The sequence below is a fragment of the Narcine bancroftii genome, chromosome 5, assembly GCF_036971445.1.
Source record: "Narcine bancroftii isolate sNarBan1 chromosome 5, sNarBan1.hap1, whole genome shotgun sequence".
Taxonomy (NCBI): Eukaryota; Metazoa; Chordata; class Chondrichthyes; order Torpediniformes; family Narcinidae; genus Narcine; species Narcine bancroftii.
Genome location: NC_091473.1, coordinates 1,293,869 through 1,306,938, shown reverse-complemented (window position 1 = coordinate 1,306,938; position 13,070 = coordinate 1,293,869). Strand labels below are relative to the sequence as shown.

Below are 13,070 nucleotides of genomic sequence, written 5' to 3'. Positions count from 1 at the left end.
TGCACGCTGCTGGAGTAGCAAATATTCGTGAAGCATCTTCTAATGTTGACGTTATTGTGACGAAATTGTTAAGAGCATTAATGTTTTGAGGGATTAATTGGAGGATTTCTTTCATTTTCGATTTCTGGGACAGCCTTTACTTTGAAAGAACAACAAACGATCAGATTATAGCTGCAGCTCATCTGCTTATAGGTTGACCTAGTTTCTCCAGACAAATGAACACAAAAACGCATTTCATTGGCATGTCTGGTGATGGGTTTAAATTTGAAATGGGGGAAGGATTTTTTTTTGGTGGGGGGGGAAGCTGGCATGTGCTGCATTTCAGTCATTTGGGGAAAATTGTGCAGAAATGGTTTTCTTCTGTGGATTGTAATTCATGTGAGATTGTGACAGTGTGTTTTTGCAGCATTTTACTTGGATTGCACAATAATGTGAACTTTGATCCACCATTTAGCACAAATCACCTCGGGAAATAGCACGTAGGCAACACAGTGCCACAACTGGTAAAGCTGCTTCCTCGCGGATTCTGGTTCAGTCCTGGACTCGGGTGCTGTCTCTGTGGTGTCTGCATGTTCTCCCTGTAAACTCATTTGTTTCCTCCTGAGGCTGCAGTTTCCTCCCATGCCCCAGAAACATGGTTGGGTCGATGAATTGGCCACTGAAAGTTGCCCCAAGTGTGCGGGTGAGTGGTAGAATTGGGGAAGCAGCGTAATGCAAAGGGAGTGTGAATAAAATGGGATTTGAGAATGAATGACCAGAGTTGACACTTGTTGCTCAGTTTGGACTCAAAGGCCCTTTTTTTTTTAAGCTGCATGCCTCTCAGACCCATGTGTCCAATCTGATATCTGAATATGCTGTTCTGAAATGACGTCTTACACATTAATTGTTCTCTTTAACACTATACCTGGCACTTTTGTTTATGTTTTCGCACTACCTGTTGTACTGTGTATATCAAGTCAATGCAAGTTTATGTCATCTGATTGTACAAGTACAACCCGACAAAACAGCATCCTCTGATCCTCAGAGCAAAACATGCAGACACACAACCAGGCATAACACACAGGGCAAACAATACATACGCAGGACAAGTATGTCATTCATACAAATAACTAAATATATATTGTTTTGTACAAATGAGAGTCTCGGATGGTTAGTGTGAGCTGTTCCTTTGGTCGATCAGCATTCCTACTGTCTGTGGGAAGACGCTGTCCCTCAGACTGGTGGTGCCGGCTCTGATCCTCCTGGATCTCTTCCCTGACAGGTGGAGCTGAAAGACGCTGTGTGTGGGTTAGAAGGGGTCCTCAATGATCTTGCGCGTGTTCATGGGGGGCTGGTGAGGGAGACTCCAGAGATCCTCTCTGCCACTCATGGTCCTGTGGATTGACCTCTGATCCATTTCTCTGCAGCAACTGTAGTGCAGTTTCTGTGATGCAGCCGGCCAGGACGCTCTCAATAGAGCTCCTATAGAAGGTTGGCATAATGGTGGCCATAGCCTTGCCCGCTTCAGTCTTCTCAGGAAGTGCACTCGATGTTGCACCATCCAGATAAGTGAGGAGATATCCACGCTAGGTCACTAGCTAAGTGAACTCCAAGGAACCTGGTGCTCTCCACTCTCTCTAGTGCAGAGCTGTTGATATGTAGTGGAGGACGGTTGTTCCCGATCCTCCTGAAGTCCACGATCATCTCCTTAGTCTTATCCACGTTGGGACTCAGGTTGTTCCTCTCGGACCATTTCACGAGATTTTCCACCTCTTCTCTGCAGTGCAACTCATCTTTGTTGCTGATAAGGCCGACGACCGTCGTGTCATCTGCAAATTTGATGATGCTGTTGGAGCTGGATCTGGCACTGCAGGCGTGGGTCAATAGCATGAATAGGAGTGGGCTGAGCACCTGGCCCTGAGGTGCGCCAGTGTTCAGAGAGACAGTGCTCGATATTCTGCTACCAACCCAGACAGATTGTGGTCTTTCCATTAGGAAGTCCAGGATCCAGTTACAGAGAGGGGTGTTGAGTCCCGGCAAGGACAGCTTCTCCACCAGCTAAGCTGAAGTCAATGAACAGCAGCCTGGTGTATGAGGCGTCATTCGCTAGGTGGGTCAGGACAGAGTGAAGCAACTAGGGTATAGCATTGTCTGTGGAATGGTTTCTTCTATAGGCAAATTAAAATGGATCCAGCATCTCTGAGAGGTGGGCTTTGGTGCGTTTCATCACCAGAACCTTGAAGAATTTCATAATGGTGGAGGTCAGTGCCACAGTGCAGCAGTCATTATTGTCGCTCTCTTGGCTGCTGCCTTGAATTTTGCAGGAATGATGGACTGCTGCAGTAAGATGTTGAAGATGTTGTTCGTGAAGACTTCCGACAATTGATCTGCGCAGCCCTTCGGTACCAGATCAGATATTGAATCTGCCACCTCGTGTGGGTTCACCTTGGATAGGGCTCTCCTCACCTCAGCCGCGGCCATTCAGGGGGACCATTATCAGGTGGACATGGGCTTCTATGCTTCATTCTTGCCTAGATAGCTTGCAAAACAACTTTTGTCACTCCATCTTAGTTCACATGACATTTCAAGTCAGTTCAAAGTTCTGATGCATTTGAATGCCAGCTGCATCTGCCTCTAGATTGCAAGTAGAATGGTGAAATAGCATGTTAATTTGATAGGAAGACATTCTACAGGCCTGTGACTGTTGTAGTTCTTCCCTGCCTCCCTAATTCCCATCTCTACCCATGGAAGGGAGCCTGCAACCCAGGTCATTTGTACATCCTCATACCGAATCATCTTGGATGGGTTAGCATGAGCATAATACTTCTGCCCACCACCTCCCTTTCACTCGTACCCACTCTCCTTGTCCAGCTCACCTAAAGCTGATATGCAGATTTTGAAATTGAATGGCGGAGAGGGGAAATCTTGAATGGGCGTTTTAGAAATTTATAAAAGTAGGAATTACATCATTTCAAGGAAAGTCGATATCAAAGTCTCAAAGACTTGGCAAAATGAGTTCTACTCAATGTCCCACACAACTTCCAAACAGCAGGAGTTTGAAATGTCTATAGTGACTAGTCTGTCCTGAAGTTCACTAGTTATTGAAGAGATCCTTGGCTTCTCTTCCAGGAGACTGGGCTGATTTATAAACAATTTGGACATTCAGGAGCCAATAGCTCTCAAACAGAAGGCATTCCTTGACTGGGAACATCATTGTGCCTCTCAACAGGAAATGAAGGAGATATATTTGGGCAACTGAAAAGGTCTCACAAAATACCTGTGATCTGTAGAAGATTAGGAAGCAGAACCAATTGCCACTCAAAGTCTTTGTTGGCCTCAATGAAGCCCCCTTTGCAGTCAACTGAGAGGGATTAGGGAGAATCCTTTACTAATGCAAAAATTCTACCACCGGATCAACAGACTCCATTGCCATAAAACCATAAGGCATAGGACCAGAAATAGGCTATTCATCCCATCGAGTCTGCCCCTCAATTTAACCATGAGCTGATCTATTTTCCCACGCAGCCCCACTGCTCAGCCTTCTCCCCATAACCTTTGATGCCCTGGCTAATCAAGAACCTATCAATCTCTGTGTTGTGAACACCCAATGATGTGGCCTCCACAACCGCCCCTGGCAACGCCTTGCATAGCTTTTGTTTGAGTCAAGCAAAGCCATGTCTTACACTAATCCTCTTCTCGATCTTCATTGCTGCAACATTACTCAGCTTCCTTGAGCTACCTATTGGAGTGGAACCCAGGAAATTGTTCACTTTTCATTACCTCAGCACAAGGATCAGGGTCATCTCAACCTCGGTCATCAATTTACATTAAGGGGGCAGTGCGTAGATAAACACATCCAGAGGCAATATACCTCGATCAGTCACTGAAGCATTTGACAGGATAGGCCTTTCACTCAATATTCATTGAATGAAGGCCCTGAATCAAGCTGTGACTCGCGTTCTGCGACTTGTGAGCTACCTCTCAATGAAGGCAGATGCCACTGATGGGATTCACCATCACCCTACCGCCCCCCCAACAACGTAGTCGATTGAAGAGAGTGTTCGGCGATCTGAAACCTGCTACCCTGCTCACTCTGCTCCCTGCTTACTCGTGTGGTTTGCAGGCATTGATGTCCAATAGCAAACTCCTCAATACACTGTAAAAAAAACCCAGAAATGCTGGAGGAACTCCGCTACGCTCCACAGGAGGTTAAGCTACATTTAGCAATGTTTCCAGCCTGAACCCTTCTTCAAGGTATTACCTCCTTTGGACGCTGTGAGACCAGCTGAGGTCCTCCAGCATTTCTGTGTGTTTTCAGTGCAATCACACCGTCTGCAGACTTTCGTGTTTCACCTCAAGACACTGGAACAGGTCTATCAATAGCAACCTTTGTTGGTGTCCTCTCCCAGGCCAATGTCACCAGCATCGAATCCCTGATCATATTCCATCTGCAACAATGGGCAGACCACAATAGATGCATTCCTGACTGAGTCCTGAAGCAAGCACGGTGTGTTAAGCTTCTTCAGAATAGATTTCCAGCAGGACAGACAAATGTCTTCAAGGACCTTCTCAGAGCCTCCTTGAAAAATGTAACCCCCCTCGTCATTTCAGAGAGTGGTGAAGGTGCTTGGGGAAGGCGCAGAACAACTGGAATCTCTCGGCAGGATACGTGTGGTCAAGTACAAGCAGAGGAAGTACTGGAATGAAACAAGCCACCACTCTTTCCCATCTCCGATTGTCTGCCTCAACTGTGATGGAGCCACTGGAATCTCCAGAACTCTTCAGCTACTTCGGGAAGCTGGAAATGAAACAAGTTGTTCTCAACCCCAATGAAAAATTGTTGGTTAAATGGCTTGAAATAGTTCTCAAAGTAACCAAAGGAACAATCAGAATTAGGGGGGGTTTCAAATCAAGTCAAGGCAAGTTTATTGTCAGCTGATTATACAAGTACAACCTGACGAAACAGCGTTCTTCAGTCCTCTGATCAAAACACACAGACACACAGGTTGACTTAACACATATACAGATAAACAATACATATGCTGGTCAAGTATTTCATCAATACGAATAAATATTCAGCATTCTCACTGCCTGTAGGAAGAAACTGTTCCTCAGCCTAGTGGTTCTGCTTCTGATCCTCCTCTATCTCTTCCTCGATGGGAGCAGCTGAAAGATGTGTGCAGAGTGGAAGGAAGATTTGTGCACTCTCTTCAGGTAGATCACGTTGATTAGGAGCGGGAGATTCCTTTCTGCCTCTCTTACGGTCCTGTGCTTTGACCTCTTATCCATTTCTCTACAGCAACCGTACCGCACTGTGATGCAGCCAGCCAGGACGCTCTCGATAGAGCTCCTGCAGAAGGTTGACGTGATGGTGGCCAGCAGCCCTACCCACTTCAGTCTTCTCAGGAAGTGCAGATACTTTTGGGCCTTCCTGACAAGTGAGGAGATGTTGAGTGTCCACGATAGATCACTAGTTAAGCGAACTCCAAGGAACTTAGTGCTCTCCACTCTCTTTTTTCTGCAGAGTTGTTCAAGTGTAGTGGAGGGTGGTCATTCCTGATCCTCATGAAGTCCACGATCACCTCCTTTGTCTTGTCCATGTTGAGACTCAGGTTGTTCCTCTCGCACCATTTCACGAGTTTTTCCACCTCTTCTCTGTAGTGCGACTCATTGTTGTTGCTGATGAGGCCGACGACTGTCGTGTCGTCTGCAAACTAGATGACGCTGTTGGAGCTGGATCTGGCACTGCAGCTGCGAATCAGTGGCGGAATGGGAGCGGACTGAGCACGCAGCTCTGAGGTGCACCAGTGCTTAGTGTGATGGTGTTCAACATTCTGCTACTGACCTGGACAGACCTGGATCCAGTTACAGAGTCCCGGCAAGGTGTGATGTCAAAAATTTGTACAGAATATTAATAGCTAATTGCTTACACAGTTTTACCTGCCATGAATTTTATGAAAATCGAAAAGTCCAGTTGATTCATTTATTTCTAAAGTGCTGGTAAATGAAATGGTACACTTCCTAACCCCTGAATATTATTACAAAGGTAACAATAATTTGCTTTCCTCTGAGACACTCATCAATTTAGAAGGAGGTTATAAGTTAATTCTACAGGATTGTGCCCTCAGGTAAGCGTCTTTTGAAGATCAGTGAGGCACTTGTGAGAACTTCATGGCTTCTGCGAAGTTTCAGATATTTTAAAAGAGCAAGATTAAATTTTGTGAAGAGTTGGGGTGGGACTGAAACTCACACAATGGCTGTATTATCAGTTGAGGTCTCTGGATTACTAACCGCAACCAGCCTGTACTCCTACCATATCTAGTGAATAGCAGCGTAGGAAGTTCTCATCGACCCAGTCAGTGCACGGATGTGTGGCAATCAGGCCATAAATAAACTAAAATGATATTTGAAGTTAGTGGCAGTCGACTTGCTTCAGAAACCTGAGCACATGTTCCCAGTGCAATACTGCAAGAGCGCTGCACTGTCTGAAGTGTCTCCTTTTGGATGAAATGTTAAGCCAAGTCCCCCTTTGTCCTTTGCAGTCCCATGCAAGGTGCCACGACTCTATTTCAAGAAAGAGCAGGGCAGTTTTCCCCCATTATCTGAGCCGATATTCATCCCAGAAGAAATTACATGGCAATGACAATGCAACCAGTGGGAGTAGGTTGCGCATAAAATTAACCACTGCATCTCCCACCTTATAAGTGACAAGACATTAAAATCCCCATTATCTGAAATTCAAGTAACCGGCAAAAAAAAAAGAGGATTAAGAAAATAAATAAATGCAATGAATAAAAATTTAAGTAAGTTTAAAATTGTGAAAGTAAATGTTCCCCGAAGCAACACACAACCCCTTGGTGAAGGTGGGAGCAAACATTCAGCCAGTGGAGCACCGCCCCCCCCCCCCCCCCCCCCACGGCCATGCCCTGCCCGCAGCAGGTGTTTGAATAAAGTTTCAGTAAAGCTGTGTTTGAATAAAATGGCAATGCCCAGGATGAAGGGCCGGCTAATGTCACTGGGGCAACTCTCCCAAAGTGTCTCCCTATCCCTACCTCGAAAGAGTCTTTATTAGTATTAAGTATATTCGTAAGGCTTTATCTGTAAACTTCGGGCGGGGGTGCACCTGGTGATTAAATTATGACAGCGGCACGGTTAACATAGCAACACTGTTACAGCGCTGGTGACCAGGGTTTGAATTTAAATTTAAATTTTGTAAATGATGGGAATTACCAGATTAAAGTGGACTTTACATAATTAAAGAATACAATACTGATTTTTTTTCCCCAATGACTTTATTTTGCACTGATTTCTGCCTTTTTCAACTGTTTATTCTTAATGCAGGTGTATTAGTTAAGCATTGCAAGAGTGAGTCTCACGCAACTGGAAAATTTGCATATCCGGTTCTATAGGTGCCGGATACCGGGGGTTTTACAGTACTTCACTAAAGTTGTAAAATTTGCTGAATAAATACAGAAGAGATGGTTTCACAACCTGCAGCCTCTGCATCCAAGGAACATTTCCTCGTTTAAATGTTATGAATCATTTAGGGCTGTGTGTTACCCTTGAACTGAGCACTGAGATAAAAGCAAGAAGGCTGTTGGTAAAATTTTTCAGCTGGGGGATTCAGTAGAATCTGTCCTTTTCCCAATGTGGACATTTCTATGTCAGCTTCTCCAAGGAATCGAACCTGCCTGAAAGCTCCAGTTCTGCAGCTTTAAGCTGAGCGCATTCTTTGCACATCCCAGTCGATACTGTGTGATTTTCTAATGGAGAATATGATAATTATTTTTGCAGCTCTATTATTAGGAAGGAAAATGAATAAGCATCTTGAAAGACAAATAGAGATCTTTAGTCCTGTGCTGCAGGATGTTGAAGTTTATGAATAGTGTCTACTATTCAAGGGTTACAGAACTAAGTGCAACTCTTTTATGCTGTTGCCCCATTTTAAATACTTTCATTGTTTTTACCGGAGTCTTAAAATCATTAGTAATCATTCCAACCTCCCAACCTGTTCCGTTCAACCCTGTGAGGGCATATTTACAGAGAGACCAAGAATTTTTTTAAAAATTCTCTGCATGGGCCAGCTGTAGCCCCGTGCTGTGTAGGAAGTTCTCATCGACACAGTCAGTGCACGGATGCGTGACAATCAGCCTTTTCGCAAGTGCGTGGGTATTTTAAGAGCCTCATAAAGGAATTCTCACCACCCATCCCCCTTTGTACCCTCATCAGGTCAGCCTCAGGAAGAGTTTTGGCCCAAAACTGTCCTCTGACTTCCATGGATGCTGCCTGACCCGCTGAGTTCCTCCATCATTTTGTGTGTTGCCTGAGGAACCATCTGACCCTAGATCAGAGGTGTATAGTGTTAGAATTATTTTAAAATTAAGCCATCTATCCACATTAATTATTGCTGTCTCAGGACTCTGGGAATATTTTCCTCAATCTGGTTGCCTTCACCCTTTCATCAGAAGTTTCCTCGAAGCTACGTTCTGTGTCCCACCACTTTCTCAAGTATGTGACCTACTTTCCTCCATCATTACAGCCATGGAGTGATTCAAGGAGCCTTGCTGTGTGTTAAAGGTGCTGTGCAACTGTCAAGATGCTTTTGTTGATCAGCTGAAACTTCATGACCGGTCTTGTGGGAAGACATTTTCGAAGTAAACAAAATCTAAATATGCCATTGTGAGTGTACATCCGCTGAGTTGCCACAGTAAGGCAAGTATTATCGGCAACGAGAAGCTACAACAATAAGGAACTTATATAATAGCATTTTGAGCCACCCACATTGTACAAACAACAATTGCAAGTGAAACTTTGGGTGAAGACAAAGAGGGGCTGATGCCAACCCAGGAAACTTTCTCAGCTCTTTCCATAAAACAGCAATTAACTTGACTCCTTCTGATGGATTCTGTATTATTACCGTGCTCTCCAATTAACTACAGAGTAAGTTCTTGTCCCACTGAGGAAGGAATGGGTCAGCAAATGATAGATATCTTTATCAGCGCCTCTCTCTTTGGAAATGAATGTCTTGTTTACATCCAAATTGTACCTCAACTTCCCGCACCATGGCAGAGTGAAAAGTTAGACTTGTTTTTTCTCGAGAGAGGAATTTGAGAATAAGAGGCATAAATTAAGCATGATGGGTAAGAGCTTTCTTTCACACATTGGATAGCGGAAATCTAGTACTCTCTCCCTCAGATGGTTGCTAAATGCAGTGGGATGAGCAGAAACGCTCTCAAGTGGAACTGTTGGATTGTTATTAGGTGATAGAAATAAGGGATTTGGACCAACAAAATAACAGTTCTGGTGCACATTCAAGATTCAATTCAAGATTATTTCATTGTCATGTAATAAAACAGAAAATGTGATAGTACACAACATTTCCTTTAGTCTATCGTAAGGCAGACAAAGATTTGCCATCAGCACAAATTGTCTGGTGCCCCTTGCGGCCAGAGAAAGAGAAGCAAAAGAGAGGTCAACCCCCCCCCCCCCCCAGAGTCACTGAGTGTCCATAGATTCTGCAACCACACAGCCTTCAGTCCAAACCGTCTGCAACCTGAGATCCAGATTGATACCCGATCAATTGCACAAAGACTGAAGTTGCTGAAACTGAAGGCTTTTATTTACAGGAGGTGGACAACATCCCTGTGTTGGTCGCTCACACTGACCTGGACTTGAATTGTGAGGCAGGCTTGTGGCATAATGGCCTTTATGGGGAAGAAAGGGGGAGGAGTCACAAGCAGGCTAGTGGGAACACGGTCAACCAGGAAAGGTTATGTAATTTACATATGACTTGTATGTACACCACACAGAGGCACACCTCTGACACGATCAGGAAGCTTCCAGCACCCTCTTGCATCTCAGTTCCGACAACCTGGTACCCCTTCAGACAACCTCGAGTCAGTCTCCAGCTGCCCACTGCCTGGTGTGAATCCCTGCATGGGTTCCTCGCCTCGAATCGCCAACAGCCCGCCGCTCTTCTGTTCTTCAGCCTCAGAGCCCCTCACTGGTCCGCCACCGTCGACACTGGCCCGTGGGTCATCTCATCTGCTTCTCCTTCTCAAACAGGGTGTGCTCTTCCACTTTCTGGTACCCAGTGCCTTGTTCTCAGCTTCCCCGGGGTCTATAATGCCTCGTGGCCACTTCCAATCAAAGGTGCTGCTGCCCTGGGCCCAGACCCCGCAGTCGCGGGGTTTTAAAATCAACCACCATCAGCTCCTTTGACAGGCTGTTTAAAGCCTGCACGGAGCTGACGGCAGTCAGACTCATTGTCAGACTGAGCGATGAAGCAGGCTCAGAGGAACAAATAGCCATTTTCCTGTTCCTGCCTTCCCACAGATCACTGTAAGTCCACAGTGAGGCCTGACCTCGCAGAGAGAAAACCCTGGAGGAAGTTTCTCTCCATCTCCCCAAACCCTGATGGTCAGCAACCAAATGCATAGTGAGAAAACATTTGAAAACAAGGCAAAGCTTAAATCAGAATTAATCCAGGACGAGTTTGAAAAGTCATGATTTGTTAAAAGGCATAAATCAAGGTGAACTTAGCGGACAAAATTCTTTTTGTAGGTGTAATGCGTAATGCCTGAGAAATCTCAGAGGTCCATCCTGTTCTGAAGCAGAAAGAAATTTCAGGATTTAAAAATCTGCAGCACAATGGAAAGAAGAGTTGTGATAAGATGCTGGAAATGAAAGTCTGTCCTGGGAACTGGTAGGAGAAAGCCTTTTTATGTTCAACATTTTTTTTTTGAAGGGGAAAACTAAGTAAGCCAACAGTTTCAGGCAAAGGTTCATAAGTGAGCTTCAGTGCTGCTCACAGCTGGCGTCGGCTTGGATTCCAGAGGAAAGTAAGGGAGGGTGGCACCAGCACTTTGCTGTTCAAATATTCAATTGCACACAGCAGTCTCTGTTCCCAAGGTTTAAATCTGCAGAGAGAATAATGGACGCACAGGAATGTGAGTCACAGACTGAAATTTAATTGAGGGGTTCGCTTGGGAAATGGAGTAATGCTATTCTCCCAGGAGTGAAGTTGAAATCAAAGGGATCCATGGTCAAAGATGGAGCTGATGATCCGATGCTTGTTGATTGGCCATGTACAGTATATCTCCTCATTCAGAATGGTGGATAACTTGGATTCGTTCATGGTCGCACTTACCAAGGGGCAGTGATAACATTTGTTTTGCGAGCAGGCAGCTCGACATCCCACGTGCAGAGTTACAGAGGCAGATCAGTGGGTTCAGAGCAAAGGCAATATAATTTTACCATTGTAAAGGGTCATTCAAAAGTCTGATTATACTTCAAAAGCACCAGCGCAGTTACAGGCCGTTCATCAAATCTACTTGATGCCATTAGGTAAGTTAAACACAAATCTCATCTCAGTTGATTTCTTCTTTCACCATACCCTTCCATTCCTCTACCAAATGGTCTTCTCTAGATTCACAATAAATGCATCAATTAGATTTATTGAGTGTATTGTACATGTAAAAGTTCCGATTTTGGAATTCCCAGAAATGAACCTATCCAATCTCTTCAGTTTAAAGACCTCTGTGAGGACCTATTTATTCAATTAAAAAAAAAATTTTAGACATACAGCACGGTAACAGGCCCTTCCAGCCCACAAACCCTTGCTGCTCAAATGCACCAATTAACCTACAACCCCTGGTATATATTTTGAACGGTGGGAGGAAATCAGAGCCCCCGGGGAAAACCCACACTGGCATGGGGAGAGTGTACAAACTCCTCACAGGCAGTGCGGGATTCAAACTTGGGTCACTGTAATAGCATTGCGCTAACCACTGTGTGAACCATTGCCTTACAATAGTTTCACTTTCACATTATTATTTCAGAGCTGCAGTGAATATTTATCTATTACACTTTCAGGGTGTACATTCCAGATCATACCCATAAATAAAATGCTCCCTGACTCCTCAAGTACGGACAAATGTTAAAGACTGCTTTCAAGGTTACCATCCAGTCAAGGCGTTCATATTTCAAAGAGAACATACCCCCAACCCTCTTCATCCAAATGTGGTCCTTTAATTTTTTTTTCTTATACCTTTTACAGTGTCTCTACATTCTTTCTTGTGTGTGGTTCACTAACTATGATCAACTAAATTCTTCTTATATCTATAATAATTGACCTTTGGAATAATGGTACCTGTGAATGTCTTTGAATATTGTGTGCAGTTTTCATAACCTAGCTATGGGACAGAAAAGATGCAGAAAAACTGATGAGAACATTACTGGGACTAACGGTCTTGAATTAAAAAGAGAGGCTTTTCTCTCCGGCTTATCGAATGCTGAACGGGAAACCTTATGAAGATATATAAAATCCTGAGGGGCAGAGATAAGGTAAATATTTGTAGTTTTATTTCCCCCAGAGTAGAAGAATCTTAAAATCTACAGATTTAAGGTGAGAGGGGAAAGGGATCTGAGGGGCACATTTTTCACACAGAGAGTAGAGCGTATATGAAACAAGCTGTCAGAGGAAGTGGTAGGGGCAGATATGACTATAACTTCTAAAAGACAGGTACATGTAGAGGAAAGGTTGAGAGGGATATGGGCCAAACACTGGCAACCAGAACCAACATGGGTAGCCAAATTTGTTAGCATGGACAGCTTGGGCTCAAAGGCCTTCTTTTGTCCTGCTATTTTCGAGAGCTAAGGCACTGACATGGTGTCGGTGCTACGCAGTTGCTCAGCAAAAGGAGGTGTAAGGTGCTCCTTCCGTCTGATAGCCTACAGGTCAAGGTGTAGGACCTGCTTAGCCTCCCAATTAGGGTCACGTGAAGCCATGGATTGCTGATGGTGAATGGTTTTTACAGGCAGATTCTACAAATTGGAATTGATGATTGTAAAACCAGATGAATCTGCTGATCAATGGGCAGGGTGACCCATCCAGTATGGACACTGCAACTGAAGAAGGCAACGGGAAACCACTTCAGTATCTTTCCCCTTGTATAATCATGAACTCGACATTGACTACGGTCTCAGCTCAAAGACTGAGCCTTCACTGAAGGAGAACAGGGGAGGCAACAGCTACAATTCGGAGGGTCAGAGATAGTGATGGGTGGAGAGACATGATCGCCTACGCCGAA

The 13,070-nt window shown here is 44.6% G+C and overlaps 1 protein-coding gene across 11 annotated transcripts in view; it reads left to right on the top strand.

Annotated features, from left to right (window-relative positions):
- LOC138763025 (sodium-coupled neutral amino acid transporter 3-like) overlaps positions 1-13,070 on the top strand; it is a 200,536-nt gene that overhangs the window by 52,804 nt on the left and 134,662 nt on the right. Inside the window, exons 2-4 of one of the 11 annotated variants that reach the window (XM_069936534.1) lie at positions 5,641-5,862; positions 8,519-8,691; positions 10,543-10,684. The exons of 6 other annotated variants lie outside the window; for them this stretch is intronic. The gene's annotated coding sequence lies outside the window, so the exon portion shown is untranslated. Of the gene's footprint in view, positions 1-5,640; positions 5,863-8,518; positions 8,692-10,542; positions 10,685-13,070 lie in introns of those variants that run through there. 4 more of the 11 variants (XM_069936536.1, XM_069936537.1, XM_069936535.1 and 1 more) reach the window with 4 other exon arrangements.